The sequence below is a fragment of the Cyprinus carpio genome, chromosome A17 (assembly GCF_018340385.1).
Source record: "Cyprinus carpio isolate SPL01 chromosome A17, ASM1834038v1, whole genome shotgun sequence".
In the NCBI taxonomy this organism is placed as follows: Eukaryota; Metazoa; Chordata; class Actinopteri; order Cypriniformes; family Cyprinidae; genus Cyprinus; species Cyprinus carpio.
In genome coordinates, this window is record NC_056588.1 from 16,480,481 (window position 1) to 16,495,425 (window position 14,945).

The window sequence follows — 14,945 nt, forward strand, 5'->3', positions numbered from 1 at the left end:
TGTTTTGCGTCTCACACTGACCAGCAAACAGAGTCCGAATGGGAATTTGTCTGAGAAGGATTTCCAGATGTCATGCTAAAGATGCTCTTTCATGTTAAAGCAGCTTTATGCTTTGTGACTGGTCTATAGCTGCATTCACAGGAAATCTTTCTGATTCTTCTCCATATTGTCTCATCACTTTGAAACGGCTTTCCTCACGGGTCTCATTCCTTCATCCATTTAAACATAAGGGCCTAATTTAACTTGCAGCTTTTGCCTTATAATAAACAGGACAAATTAAGAAATTATAATTTCTTTTTTAAAGCGATTACACTGGAAAGCAAGTTAATTTGAGGCCTGCAATTGTAAAAGCTTCAGCCGCAGGGGAAATAAAGGCCGTAAAACATTACTTCACATTGTGGAACAACAATATCTGGTTAAGAAGTGCATGAAAGTAAATTATTGAAACAATGAAATGTTTAGTCTTCAGTTTATATAGCTTGTTTTTAACTAAACATTCACTTAATCATTAGACTTTTAATGTTTCTACACTGACAAACACCATATAATCCTATATTTTATGCCATATTTAATCTATACAAACACCAAGGATTGTGCTCTTCCAGCATTTATTCATTTCGTCTTGTTAGTCTGGAGTCACCTTATGAGTAAAATGAGCCTTTTAGACCACAAATCAGATGATTGACTCTGAAACATATTGGTGTTTTTAGTTTAATAGGCTCTCTCTTTCATGCCGTGGGAGAGTGGGGTTGATTTATGGTCGGATGTGTCCTTGTCTTGTTGCGAGGTCATCTGAGGGCAACGGGTTCAGAATCAATAAGCATCAGTGCTTCATTTGAATCTTCTATCGCATTTATCTCAGTGCTGATTTTCTGGTATGAGGGTGCCTTCGGACATTGATAAAACTAATAGACGTTCTTTTAAATGTTTAACCCACTTTTATAAATTTAGCCCACTTTTGTAGGCCAAAGAGAGCTGTGTAGCCTAGTTCAAATTGAGCATAGGCTGACTTTCTAGTTCGGATATTGGCAGCAGTTTTGTCTCCTTGGTTGCACTTTATCTTTAGGAAGTGTTTCAAACACATTCAAGGCTACGGTGCTAGTGCCCATCCTTGTGGTTTGAGTGCGTCTTTGCTTTGAGTTCACAGCGTGTCAGTGAAGTTTGTGATCCCGCTGAATGACTACGCTTGGGGATTACAGGGGGAAAGTTAGGAAATCACTATGGTATTCCTGGCATCCCTAAGAAATGTTGGCATTGACCTTGTTGTGTTGTCTGCTGAAAACCTATGGCTGTTGAAGCCAGTGGTGTGTTGTTGTCTAGAAGTCATAATCAACTAAATAAGCACTCTCTGAAATATAGTTTTTTGTCAAAAACAGTGTTTCTCTTGATATTCCGGTTCGTCCTCAGGAATATTCTGGTGTCTAGAAATGGCTATTTTTAATCAAAAGTTGTATCTGTTTACATTTCATAATGCACTGTAAACTAACATTGACTAACATAATAAATTCTAAAACACATTGCTCATTGTTTGTTCAAGTTAGCTAGCCTAATACAGTAAATGAGACCCTGTTATTGAACAGTGCTTATAGAACACAACAAAAATAGGTTTAACTGATTGTCATTAGGTACTGTAAATGTTGTTGTCCTAGTCAGTTGGAACCTACCCTGTGTAAAAAGCTTAAGGCCTGTACACGTTTAGTGCAATAAACATTTGAATGAACAGCTGTCAATGCATCTGTTCAACTGACACAAATATTTGCATGCAGTCAATGCAACAGATTTTTTTAAGCAGAGTTGTTCTTATTGCTTTTCCATGACACGGCGAAGAAAAGGGACAACCAGTAAGATCTGCACATGTCTGCACAACATTTTTTCCGCATTTGTCTGAACAGATAAATTGCATGCGGAAATCTGATTTTTCTTTTGAATGTTCATGTTGATTTACACCAGTGTGGGCCATCTATTACTCAAAAAAGCTGGGTTTGTTGCAGGTGTACCAGCTTGACTAGTAAAGCCATGCTGGGAGGCCGTGGTGTTCAAAACAGGCCTTATACTGATAACCAGCTGTGGGATGGTCACTAGATGAACCAGTTTAGTTAGCCTACTTGAACCGCTTCTTGATTACAAGTGTCAACAATGCTATAGAATAAACAGCTGCTCTGTGGAACAGGTGAGGTTCGGGGGTTTAAAGCAACCAGGAATTGAGATTATGATGGATAAAAGCTAAAACAACACTAGCACCTGTTCTTTCAGGATGTTGAGACGGTTTTCAAACCTGCTGTCTTTTTCAGACCATAACTCACCCCTTGTGAATGATTAGGAAGTTTGCATTGCATTTACTTACAGGAAACATTTTAAATGACTTGTTGTTTTCAATAATAACTGGAGAAATATAAGATGTAAAATAAATGTGGATTTTATCCATGAAGATTTCATTGGAAAATAAGAGAGCCGAAAAGGAGAGTTGTTTCAGAGTAAGTGCTGCTCGGTCACCATGCTGTGAATACATCGTAGATCAAAGTTTTTCGGGAAAAATTTCCCCTTTGATTTGGGTTAAAGTCACTGCCTTTTCCCAACAGATTCTGGAGTTCTGTATCTCACATGATAGATGCCGAAAGACCCTGAATCCCTCATGACATGTTGGAAAAGTGCGGCTGAGGAAATCCCATTAATTGGGTGAAGCAGGGGGCATTGATCTGCTAGGGTTCACAAGTGCACTGGCCTTTGTTTAGTGAGTGTTAATGGGGGCAGGGAGGCCCTCCATCCCGTCCAGGGGGTTTGTCACAGATCACCAGGGACAACTCCCTTTTCAGGGCCATTGTTAACTGTCAAGCTCCACTTCTTCATTAATGAAGTTCCCACCATTGATTTGTTGCTGTGTCCTTTAAAGACGGCCATCCGTTTCCCAGAGGTGCCTGGTAATCATGTTTCACTGTTACTTTCACTTTAAGAAAACCCAAAAGCAAATGCAAGAGCTTTTTAACCATGTTGTTACATTTATCATTTCCACTATGCATCCTTTTAAATTTATAATTGGCTGGGTGCATATCCATGTGTTGCCATTCATACTGATTTTTAGTATTTTCATGATTAGGCTAATATTAAATTATGTATAAATTGGTATAAATATTTTTTAATTCAACACAGTTCTCCTCCTAAGTCATGATCCTGGAGCGTTAATCTAGTGTTTGGGGGATTTTTCTAAAATGTGCGAATACTACCTGCATGTCCACATTTCGACAGGCTCTCTTGAGCGCTGCTATTTTTACAGCAGCTGAATTTTTAATGCTGCTGCCGCTGCTGAAATCTTATGATGACGTATGAGGAGTGTGAAACAGCAGTTCCTGCTTGTTCATCTCTAAAAAAAACCCAAATAAAAATCCTGCAGGATTCCAAAGGTTTCTCATGTTTCTCAAAAGCAAGGATTTCACATTTTTTGACGTTAAAGGAACATCTCACCCAAAATGACACTTTTATGTACGCATCCTCACATTTTTCCAGACCCGGTTAAATTTTGAAGAATGTTTGTACGACAGACACACCATAAAAGCAGTCAAAGAGCAGTAGTATTACAGTTTCTCCCATATGGTTCGTATACAGTAGTTCTTCAAGCTGGAGAGTGTGTGAACCGTTTTTTACGCATTGCTTCTCCAGCACACACATTTGGTCTTCATTTTGACAGACCGTGCCTTCATCAGTCTCCTGGAGTTTACACACTCACTTGCACTCACTTTAAATTATAAGGCAGTCATTAAAACAGGATCTGTGTCTATCTTTCCATGTCGATTTTTGCTTTATGGGTTTCTGAGTCTAGTATTGTAATACTGTAAATAATTTGTCAGTGTTTGGAGTGAAATTATTTTTGCTTTCTAGTTTTACCTGTTTTACAGGTGTCTTCCTTGACCAGTTGGCTAAATAAATATTTATACATTTGTTGTGTGTCAAAGGAAAGGGACAGAGCTGTATTTTGGTTTGGTATGTGTACTCAAAATTCATGTGAATCAGTGGTATTATATTTATGGTATCTCTGTCTGCTGGGAATTTTCAGAGAATGAAGACTCTTTCTCAATTAAAACTACTCTATGACATAAAAGGCTTGGAATATATCATACAAGATGTATGAAACACTTATATGTGGTTTATTTTTGTCATTTTAGAGCTTGACAACCCCAATCCACGTTCATGTACATTACATTAAGCAGAATATTCTTCAAAAAAATCAACCTTTATGAAGAAAAGAAAGTCTTATGGGTTTGGAACAACATGAGGGTTAGTAGATATTGACACAATTTTTATTTTAGGTGCGCTATGCCTTTAAGATGGCATCTTAGATCTTGGGTTAACCATTAAACTGTTGGGGAAGTAAAATGGTGCCTTATGTTTTTATGTTAACAGCTGAACTCAGGTCAGGTGCTAGTCTTTGTGAAGAGTTGTGGTCAGTCCAGTATGTGGCTTAACACTTGATGTGCTGTGTATCCACATGGACATAAAACAGGGGCAAAAGGTCTTCCTGTTGACAAGTACTTCCACTAAAGGTGAATGGACCTATATACTAATGAGCTTTCAAGAGATGAGGATCCTTCACTATTTATCACAAACATCACATAAGTTTGATTTGTTTCAATTAAATGTTTTTTTTTTTTTTTTTTTTTTGGGGTTGTGTGCATGTTCAGTTTTGTAGAGTTTCTCAGAGGAACTTTGACCGAGTCATGTCAGTAGATATCTTTGATCACAGCAGCGTGTTGCACTTTCCCTTCTTTTGTTTCTCTCTCTCTTTCACCTACCCCCCATCCACCTACACACACACACACACACACTCTCTCTCTCTCTCACTCTCTCTCTCTCTCACTCAGCTTAAACAATGGAGTTTTTGTTTAGTTGAACTGCCATCAAGAGCGGTCCACACGGCTTTAGTATGTGTTGTTTTCTTGCGTGGAAAATTGGTCCATTAGTAATTAGTTTCGAGGTAGAGATGACACACGTGTGTGTGTTTCTAGGTGAGCATTTTAACCCTAGCACTCTAGACTTACCTCTGTTTTTATGGAGCACTTAACAGCAGTCCTGAGGGAGGTTGTGTTTGTTTGACACTGGTTGCTTAAGGCAGTCCCATGAAACTACAAGAGACGAGTTGCAATAAAACCTTTTGAATTAATAGAACACATTATTTTGCCTTGCAAATGATTCAAGCAAAGGCCATTATGCTTTTATAGTAACAGTTTCTATTTATGGCACAACAAAATACTATTTTTGCTATTGTCTATATGACATTAAATTGCAGTTTTTTTATATTCTTAGCATGCGTCATTTTCCAAAAGGGGTGATGGTTATTTTTGGCATATTTCAATTTCATAAATCTGATTAATAAAAAAAATATATATATATTTCCTAAGGTGAGCTGATATATATTTTAAAGGTCCGTGCTTCTGTTTATTTCCCCTGCCTAGTCCAGCTCAGCCAAGCCTACTCTGTACTTTAGTGAGGTCTAGTGAAGGAAGGATGGTCTAGACCAGGGATCCTCAAATCTGGCCCACAAGATCGACTTTCCTGCAGAGTTTAGCGCTAACCCTAATCAAACACACCTGAGCATGCTAATCAATGTCTTCAGGATCATAAGAAAATCACAGGTAGGTGAGTTTGATCAGGGTTGGAGCTAAACTCTGCAGCGCAATGGCCCTTCAGGGCAAGATTTGAGGAACCCTGGTCTAGACTGTAATCTGGAGAAGACTAGTCTGTAGTATAAAGAAGCCAATCTGAGACTTAAAGTCAAGTAAAGCCTGGCCCAGAACTGTAGTCCAGTAAAACTGGGCCTGTAAAGTCTGATAAAGCCCAGATTAATCTAGTAAAGACAAGAACATTCTGTAGTCTGGTAAAGACCAGCTAATCTGTAGTCATATCTAATAAGTCTAATAAGTCCTAGTTAAACATAGCGTAGTCTGTAGTCTGGTGAAGCCCAGCCTATTCTTTTATGAGTATACATGTATAGGGCCCTATGAAATCCATTTTATTTTTTCCTAAATTCCGTTAGATTTTTTTCCAAATTCCTTTTTTTTCCATTTGAATTTTTCTGGATTCTGTTTTTTCTATTTTAAATTTTCTCCACTCCTTTTTAATAGTTAAATTAAAGTTTATTAATCAAAAAGCAAATCTAATTAATTAAAACCATGAACCTTACATCAATTAAATAAAAGTTTAACAAAAATGACATGTTTAGAGCCTTATGAAATGTTTTTTTTTCTCACCATATTTTTTATTGTTACCAAATTCTCTGTTTTAGCATGTCTAATTATTTGAATGCATAAAACAACTTAATTTATTCTTTTTTTTTTTTTCTTAAAGTAGCCTTATGATTTTTTCCCCTCAGAAATTCTGTGATGTGTATTTAAATTTGTCTGGTTATCAAATCAAGGCATAAAACATTAATTTCATTTATTTTTAAATTGTTGAAAATTAAGCAAACTTTTTTATTTTTTGGCAAACAAAGGGGATTTACTATTAAAATTAAAACATGGAAGAAATGTTGTGTGATTATTCCTTAAAAAATAATGTTTTTTTCATTTTAGTAGTAGTAGGCTATGTACATTCAACTGAAAAATAGACTTCAAATCGACTTTTGGACTTTTATTTTGACGGGTTGCTGTGAATACCTTTACAGTTCTGTATGTGATATGCTAGTTTTACTCAAATGAAACGGTTAAATGCTCAGAGACAGCAGACGCTGAAATCACCGCGAGCATCACACGCGCTTCAGTATATGTGTAATAGATGAAACCCGCGTCTGCGCCATTCATTGGTAACGTTACTATTGTAACAGAGAGACGCAGAATATGCAGGATTCATATTTAGATTGACTTTTACGGCTTAATAGTTACAGATAGTAGTCCATATCGTGATTTGATTTAAGTGTAATGAACTACTTTTGATTAATTCATTCAAAATTCTGTGACATTCCGCGTAAAATTGTGAATTCCGTTTTTATGACTGGATTCCGTGATTCCGTCCGCGTTTTCTGCATCGTGGAAATCATAGGGCCCTATATGTAGTAAAGCCCAGCCTTGTCTGTAGTCCAATAAAAAACAACCTAATCTGTCGTCAAGTGTGACAAATCCAGCCTTGATTGTAAAAAAAAAAGACACACTATAGTGTAGTAAATCACATCAAAATCTATAGTCTAGTAAAACCCAGACTATTCTGTAGTCTAGTAAAGATTAACCTAGTCTGTAGTTTAGGAAAGACCAGTCTAATCTTTATTCAAGGGAAGTGTGTAACAAATCGGTAACAGTCTGCAGTGTTGTAAAACCCAGCCTCATACTATGTAGCCTAGTAAAACCATTATAGTTTTGTAAACTAGTAAAGCCCAGCCTAACTTGGCGCACTAAAGCTGCATGGCTCCAGAAGGAAGAAACTATGCTACATTCTGTTCATGTGTTTTTAAATGAGTTGCAGCTTTTCTTTCTGTTTTCTCTCCTCTAATGTCTAAAGGTGGTTTGCTGAGTGGGCTGTCTAGATGTGCCACGTTGCCACCGCAGCCTGCGCCATGCATCATTTTTAGCCAATTTACACTAAATCGACTGTATTTTTTGCACTCCAGAATTAAAGTGCAGTTTAGTAGCAATTTTCCTCACTTGTCTAATGCCGAATGTGTGAGAAGGAGGATAAGGATGAGTTCAGACCACTGTGGTCCAGACTGTGATATTAAAAACACTGCTGCTGTTTTAAGAACGATGACATTGACTGATTTTATCATACTTTTGGTCCCTCTGGTGTTTGTGTGTGTGTGTGTTTGTGTTTGTGTGTGTGTGTGTGCGTCACAGGCTGAGCTAATATGTTATTTATGTTATGGATGTTGTGGTGGTGTAGGTGTTATGGTGTTGTGGGTGTGCCATAGCAATCTCATTAATGGAGCTCACTACAATCTACATTCACTCACACACACATACTATTAAAAGCACTACAATCTTAATTTTATAAGACACAAGTACAGTGGCCCCCCTTGTGTAGCTTTTTGAAAGATGCTACATTGAGTGTCGGCAAACCACATTTAGCATTTCAAGAGCGCTGATGGATGTCAGTTTGTATTATAGACATTGTTCTACACAAACATCGGGGTCAAGCCTGATACCAAGTGAGAGAGTTTCCTGAGTTTAGTGGTAGAGTAAATGATGGGAGAGCTGTATTTTGAATTCTTTTAAATTCCTCTGTCTGCAACAGCCTGTGACTGGGAAAAGGCTATTCTTGTTCCTGAATGGCAGTGACAACTCAATTATAGTGGCCTGGAATAGCACTGTGTAGATCTAGTGAAGAAGTCAGATGACCATTTCAGAATAACAGAGAAACCAATAGAGAGGAATTCTTGATTTATTTTATTATTTATTATTTATGTTTCTGCTTATATCACTATTGACAAAGTAAGTTGTTTGACTGTCTACGTTCTTGACACACTAAAAAGACGTCACTATTTGACCCTGGGTCAAAGAGTGCATTAAAATACTGGGCACCTCACCAGATCCAATTCTTTTCCGCTGCTCAAAAACATCTGTTTAAGTCGAAATTGAGAGGCTTGAGGAAATAGGCAGCAGATCCGCTTGTGAAATGAAGACCTCTGTGAGAAAATCTGTTTTTGATGTAGCTGACAAGGTAGATATACTAAAACAAAAGTTCTCAGTGTTTAATTCCAGATGACAATGTTAGTTTACTTTAAAAATAACACAACTGTAGCTTTTATACAAGTGCTAGTCCACATTGTTATACGGGTTAGTGACACATAAGAAAAGGAAAAATATAGTGTAAAACACATGTTCCAGAGTCTTTGAAATGTATTCTTTTTATTCTTTTTGTGTTCATGTTGGTTATATATAGTTTTTGGAAAACCTGTGCACTTGTACTTATTTGTATTTTCAAGAATTTAATGTGGTCTCTAAACTTTAATGTGGTGTAACAAAGGTTTTTTTTTTTTCTTGAACCTTGAATATGTGTGAGTTTACATATTTATTTTCTAAAATGCTTTTAAATATATTTTATTAGGGTATTTCTTTTTTTTTTTTGCAAACATCATGAAAATATCAAGTTTTCAGGGAGTCACTCCCAATTTTACAACCTGAAGTGACTTATTATAAAAAGATCCAGTAATTTTAAGAGATTTATATGACCTTGACACTAGGGGTGGGCGATATGGAAAAAATATATCACTATTTATTTTTTTTAGAGATATCACGATTCACAGTGCACAGTGACTTTTTTTTTTTTTTTTGCTACTATCAAATTCAGTGTGGACCAGAAACTGTTTGGTTACCCAAATTCTTCAAAATATCTTCTTTTGTGTTCAGCACAAGAAAGAAATTAATACAGGTTTGGGACAATGTGACAGTGAGTAAATAATGATAGAAATGAAATTTTAGGGTGAACTATCCCTAATGACAGTCGACTGCATGTTTTGCAATAGGCCTACTGTCCCTATAAGACCTGCACGCATCTGATATACAGGCACACATAAGTTTTTCTCTCAACTGTTTACTTTCATTTTAGACATAACCAACTGAGTCTACATGTAAACCTTGTGTGTTTTTACAGTATTAGCACAAAAGATAACTTAGTTCAATAATTAGGCGCTGTTTGAGAGGCTTTAGCGCGTGCACTTCAGGTTTATGCGGCGCTCAGAAAAAGCACAGGGCAGACCAGCGCGCGAATGAAACATTTAAAAGCACATGCAAATAATGAGAGAGTAACTCCACCGCTGAGTTAACACTGATGTGAATGCATGTGGCGTTGTACAGTATATGACGGAGGCGCCAGAACTGCAGCTGATAGAATGTGCGCTGTAGCACGATACTACGATATTTCTTTAAAAGCAGATCGTGGAGACATGTTTATCATCCACGATCAAAAATCGTCATATCGCACACCCCTACTTGACACACACAATCATTATGGTCTGATGACTTGGATTTGGCAGACAAAAGTTTTAAAATATTGATGATTATTAGGGGTGTAACGATATAACAATGCCACGGTTCGGTTCATATCATGGTTTTGGAGCCTTGGTTCTGTATGCTGTGGGGGTAGGGTTCATGGCATGGCACCAGCAATGCTAAAGAACACTAGATTCACCTTTAACTTAATAATAATAATAACAATAATAATAATAATAACAATAATTAAATAATAATTAAATAAGACTCTGGTCCCGAGTTCACTACTGAGCAGACTCTGGTCCCAAATCAGTGGACCTTTTTTACAATGGAAGAGAGTGAAGGCGCGTTGTGCATCTTTTTTTTTAGTCTATGGTTTGAAGTGTTTTAGCAGGGGGCGGGGTAAGTCAAGAGAGTATCGCGGTACACCATGAGAGTTCTGTGGTATGTATCGTGGGTGGTGTATCACGATTTTTCGATTATGTTTGAATATCGCTACAACCCTAATAAGAATAATACTTAATACTGCTTACCTTATTATTTTCTTACTTGCGTATTTCATTCTTTTATTGAAGTTTTTGTCTTCATTATGAAAATAGGACAATTCTACTATTACCACAGTGACAAATTTTGATTCATGCCTCAAAAATGTCACTGACATTTAAGTTTGGAAAGTTACATAAGAGATAAATATGAATTGCTTTGGTTATTTTTTTATTATTATTTATTTTAAAAGTAAATAAAAAAAAAAACCTATATACCACAGTTTGCATGAAGATAAATTGAACTCTCTTTTGGGTTTGAACTTAGACAAATTAGACACTTGAGAGTTTGAGCACACCCATGCCTCCATCACACCAGTGGACCACACAGGGTGGAGTTGACTTCTGTCTGGGGTATCAGACTGCTCCATAATAACACACCACTCTCATGGCTCCCATTCACAAACATTACAGTGGTGTCAGATATCACACGTGAAGAAAACACGACGCAGAGCTGCACCACCCTTCCCGATATTTGTTTGTTTGAGCGAAAACATCTGGTGCCTCGGTGAATCCTGGATGTTAATCGGCTCCCTTTCCCCGCTGAATTGGCCCAAGTTCAACTGTGTTTAGACTTTTTTTTTTTTTTTTTTTCTGGTTTGGAGGGATGAAAGTACAACATGTAATAAAGTGACACCAGACAGGAGCCAAGCACGTGCCCCACAGATGACACTCCCTTGATTCCTGCTTTGTTCTTTAAAGTGGGTGGCACTGGCATCTGGGTTGAAACTAGAAGGCATGTGGTGAGAGGAAGTAAAAAATAGTTTGTGATACAGAAATATGCTGGTTGCCACAAATGTTTTTGTCTTGTCAGTTTGGGGCGGTGGGAATGGAGGGGGTGAGTGTGAACCTACACTAGGCATACCGTCATCAAATAGTTGCAAATCTGAGAACAATGCAGACCGGGTCACAGTTAAGCCCACCATGTGCAGTGATCCTGGAATCATTTTGTTCAGTACAGGGTGTGATTGAACCTGAGGGTGACATCCCTCCATCTTAAAAAATTTATATATACTGTTTCCACAAAAATATTAAGTAGCACAGCTGTTTTCACAGCTGCCATCAAAGGAATTAAAGTGTATTCAAATAGAAAACAGTCATTTTAAATTGTTATAATTTTTCACAGTATTTCTGTTTTTATTGTATTTTTGAATTCAAAAATCAGGAGATTCAGCAATACAAGTAAGCATTTCTGTGCCGCGTCAATGTGGAGGTGCTTAGATTTTAAGGCATTAAAGTGACCAACTAACCTATTATGCCCTTTTTTACAAGATGTAATAAGTCTCTGATGTCATCAAAGTTTGTATGTGATGTTTTAGCTCAAAATACCCTACAGATAATTTTTTATAGCTTGTTGAAATTGCCACTTTTAGGGAATGAGCCAAAACGTGCCATTTTTGTGTTTGTCACTTTAAATGCAAATGAGCTGGTACTCCCGCTTCTCTTTTCAGAAGAGGGCAGAATTTTGGCATACCCACCGAATTATGTGACCATAGTAGGCACGGTATTGAGATTATCCAACCTACTCCTAAACCCAACCCTAATCCTAAACCTACCTTCACTACAGCGCCTACTAATCTGATTGTATTGGGCGTAGTAAATGCACGGACGGGGAGCATGGCACGATCAAAATAATGACATGGTTGGTCTCATGGTGTCTTTGCGTGCTATCACATTATGAGCTCGACAAATTCAAGCAGTAACCTTCACATTGCTTTCCTATATAATTTTACTACCACATTCCTATTAAGGATCATTCTGGTAGCACGTGAAGGCAGCATCCGTGAAAACAGGCAGAGACATTGGTAGCATTATAGGCTGGTTGTTTTTATAAAATGATGGTAGTGAGAAATGTTCAAACACCTTATAAAAGTGATTTTTGCATAATAGGTCACCTTCGAGTTTTGTTTAAAAAACCTTGTGTGATACAGTGTAAGTGTGTTAAGTCTTTGCTTTGGGCCAAGTGTCAGTGTTTGGGCCAGACAGCCAATTAGGGCCTTGCTTTGGTCAGCTGTTTTGGGCTGATGGCCGGTTGTGGTTGGGCTGTTTCTCGAGTGGTGGTAAGCACACATGTGATTTTGGTGAATATGGCTGAGGTTGTTAAAGAACGGTTTCCAGAAAAACAGGAAGACGTGATCATTTCTAAGAATAAAATAAAATAAGTTTTTATAAACTTTTCATCCCTGTGTTATGAATTAAACTTCATTAAACAATGAAAACAAATGGAGCCATGGCCTAGCAAATACACTCATTATTTTCATTTGTTTTTAATTTTAATTAATTTTAATTAATTTATTTACTTATTCATTTTATATTGATATGTTTATTTTACAAATATCATTAATTAATGCATTCCTAAATATAAGTATGTATTTGGGGAGTTGCTTCTCATGACATTTAAAAAAATTATTGACCTTGAAACAGTCTTAAGGGTGATGGCTTTCTTTTGAAAAGTCTCTTCAAATAAATTTACTTTTTATGACAATTATGTTCAATTATGGTCATTTTTTTTTCATTATTTGAGCCAATCCTCCATTTGATCGAGGCTTGGTCCTGTCAGTTTGACACATGGCAGCATCTGTCAGGAGAAAGTTCCTCCCATTTGGCCCATGGTGTGACTCTTCCCTGGTGTCCCATAAATTAGGGTCACTGCTGCCTGAAAGGGTGATAAGCTCTGAAACCCAGCACTCTCCCACCAGTGTGGGGAATATATAGAGTGACACAGTCACCCCAGCGATGGCCTGGCACCTTCAGAGATGCTGCTCTCCAGACTGGAGCAGGACAGATGGTGCCTGACGTCATATTGACTTGAAGGTCCCTATTTTACTGTGCTGGGATAGTCATCAAACCTTTGGTTTTGTAATGTTTTGGCAGTGTTCAGGGTGTCTGTTATACATTAGTTAATGGAAATAAAGCAAATGAAAGATGGGAGAGAACCTCCCGATGCTTTGCACAAGATAATGATGCCAGGACACCACTAGTTCAAGGAATGTCTAATTTCTTCGGCAGATGCTGTGTTACCCATTATCACAGCTATCAAAGTTGACGTGGTGACACTGTTGCTCTTTTGAAAACAGTGTAGAAAAAAAGAACACATGAAACCAGTCTATTTACGTTACAGGAGTCATGTTTTTCCCTTGAAGTCCACTTATAATTTTAGTCAAGATCAAATTAAATTTGTAGTTCAAATTTACAGGATCATTTTCCACCTCCCTTTCTGACCTTGTGTTATACTACAACACATAATGTAGCACAGGTGTTAGTTTCGACACGTGTTCTAGAAAGGTTCATTTTAGTCTGCGCTATTTTTCTCTAGAAGTTATGACCAATAAAAATGTCTTTCCAGTCTTTTAAACTAAAGGTCTGTGAAACAACAGCCTAAGCCAGTGTTGCCACCTTGTGGAAGAACTGATTAGTGCAATGAGCAAGTGTGACCTGCGCGTACAAAGCACGGTTACAAAAACGGACCAGTACACCAAATTAACTGAACTGTCTGAAACATTTTGTGGGTCTAATAAACTAGGGCAGCGGTTCTCAATTCCAGTCCTCGTGACCCCCTGATTTGCACATTTTGTATGTCTCACTTATCGCTTCAGACTTTTGTTCTATTTGAACGTAAATGCCCTGCGAAGTGGACATCACTGGATATTCCGCCATGATTCCAGTTTTAAGCAAACGTATTTGTTCCATTCAAAGTGCATTGAAGTGTGCGAGATGTGAATTTAAATTGTATTTATTTACCGAGGTAAACTTGTCCCTGTGTGCAGACATTGTGCAGCGCAAATCCTTGAATGAATGTTCTGAAGTGAAGTAAACTTCAACAGATTTCCCCTGCTCATGGAGCAATGAACACTGTGTAGGGATCATGTCAATCGGAACACAGTTCATGCACGGAGCTCACTTCTAATGAGCTGATTATCTGAATCAGGTGCGTTAACAAAGAGAGACATACAAAATGTGCAGAGCAAGGGGTTGCGAGGACTGGAATTGAAAACCGCTGAACTAGGGAAGTGGTTCTCAACAACATTCCTGGAGGACCCCCATCACTTCACACTTTGCATGTCTACTTACCTGATTCAGGTCACCTGCTCATTAGTAGAGACTCACAGACTTGAAATGAGTGTGTCAGACAAAGGAGACATGCAAAAAGTCCAGTGTTGGGGGTCCTTCAGGAATGTGGTTGAGAACCACTGAACTAGGGTACAACATGTGTGAAGATCAGGGATGCATGGGTAACTTCGGTCCTGCAAAGTTTAGCTCCAACCCTTAATCAAACACACCTGCCTGTAGACTTCTAGTGATTTTGAAGACCTTGATTAGCTGGTTCAGTTGTGTTTGATAAGGGTTGCAGCTAAACTCTGCAGGACAGTGGCCCTCTGGGACTGAAGTTGCCCATGTAGACCATAGGTCTTCAACCCTGTTCCTGGGGACCCAGTGTCCTGCAGAGTTTAACTACAACCCCAATCAAACACACCAGAAGCAGCTAATCAAGCTTCTC

General features: G+C 37.9%; 1 protein-coding gene across 6 annotated transcripts in view; it reads left to right on the forward strand.

Moving 5' to 3' along the window:
• The window catches only part of LOC109102939 (arf-GAP with SH3 domain, ANK repeat and PH domain-containing protein 2-like), a 59,553-nt gene that overhangs the window by 1,948 nt on the left and 42,660 nt on the right, over positions 1-14,945 (forward strand). The window lies entirely within an intron of this gene.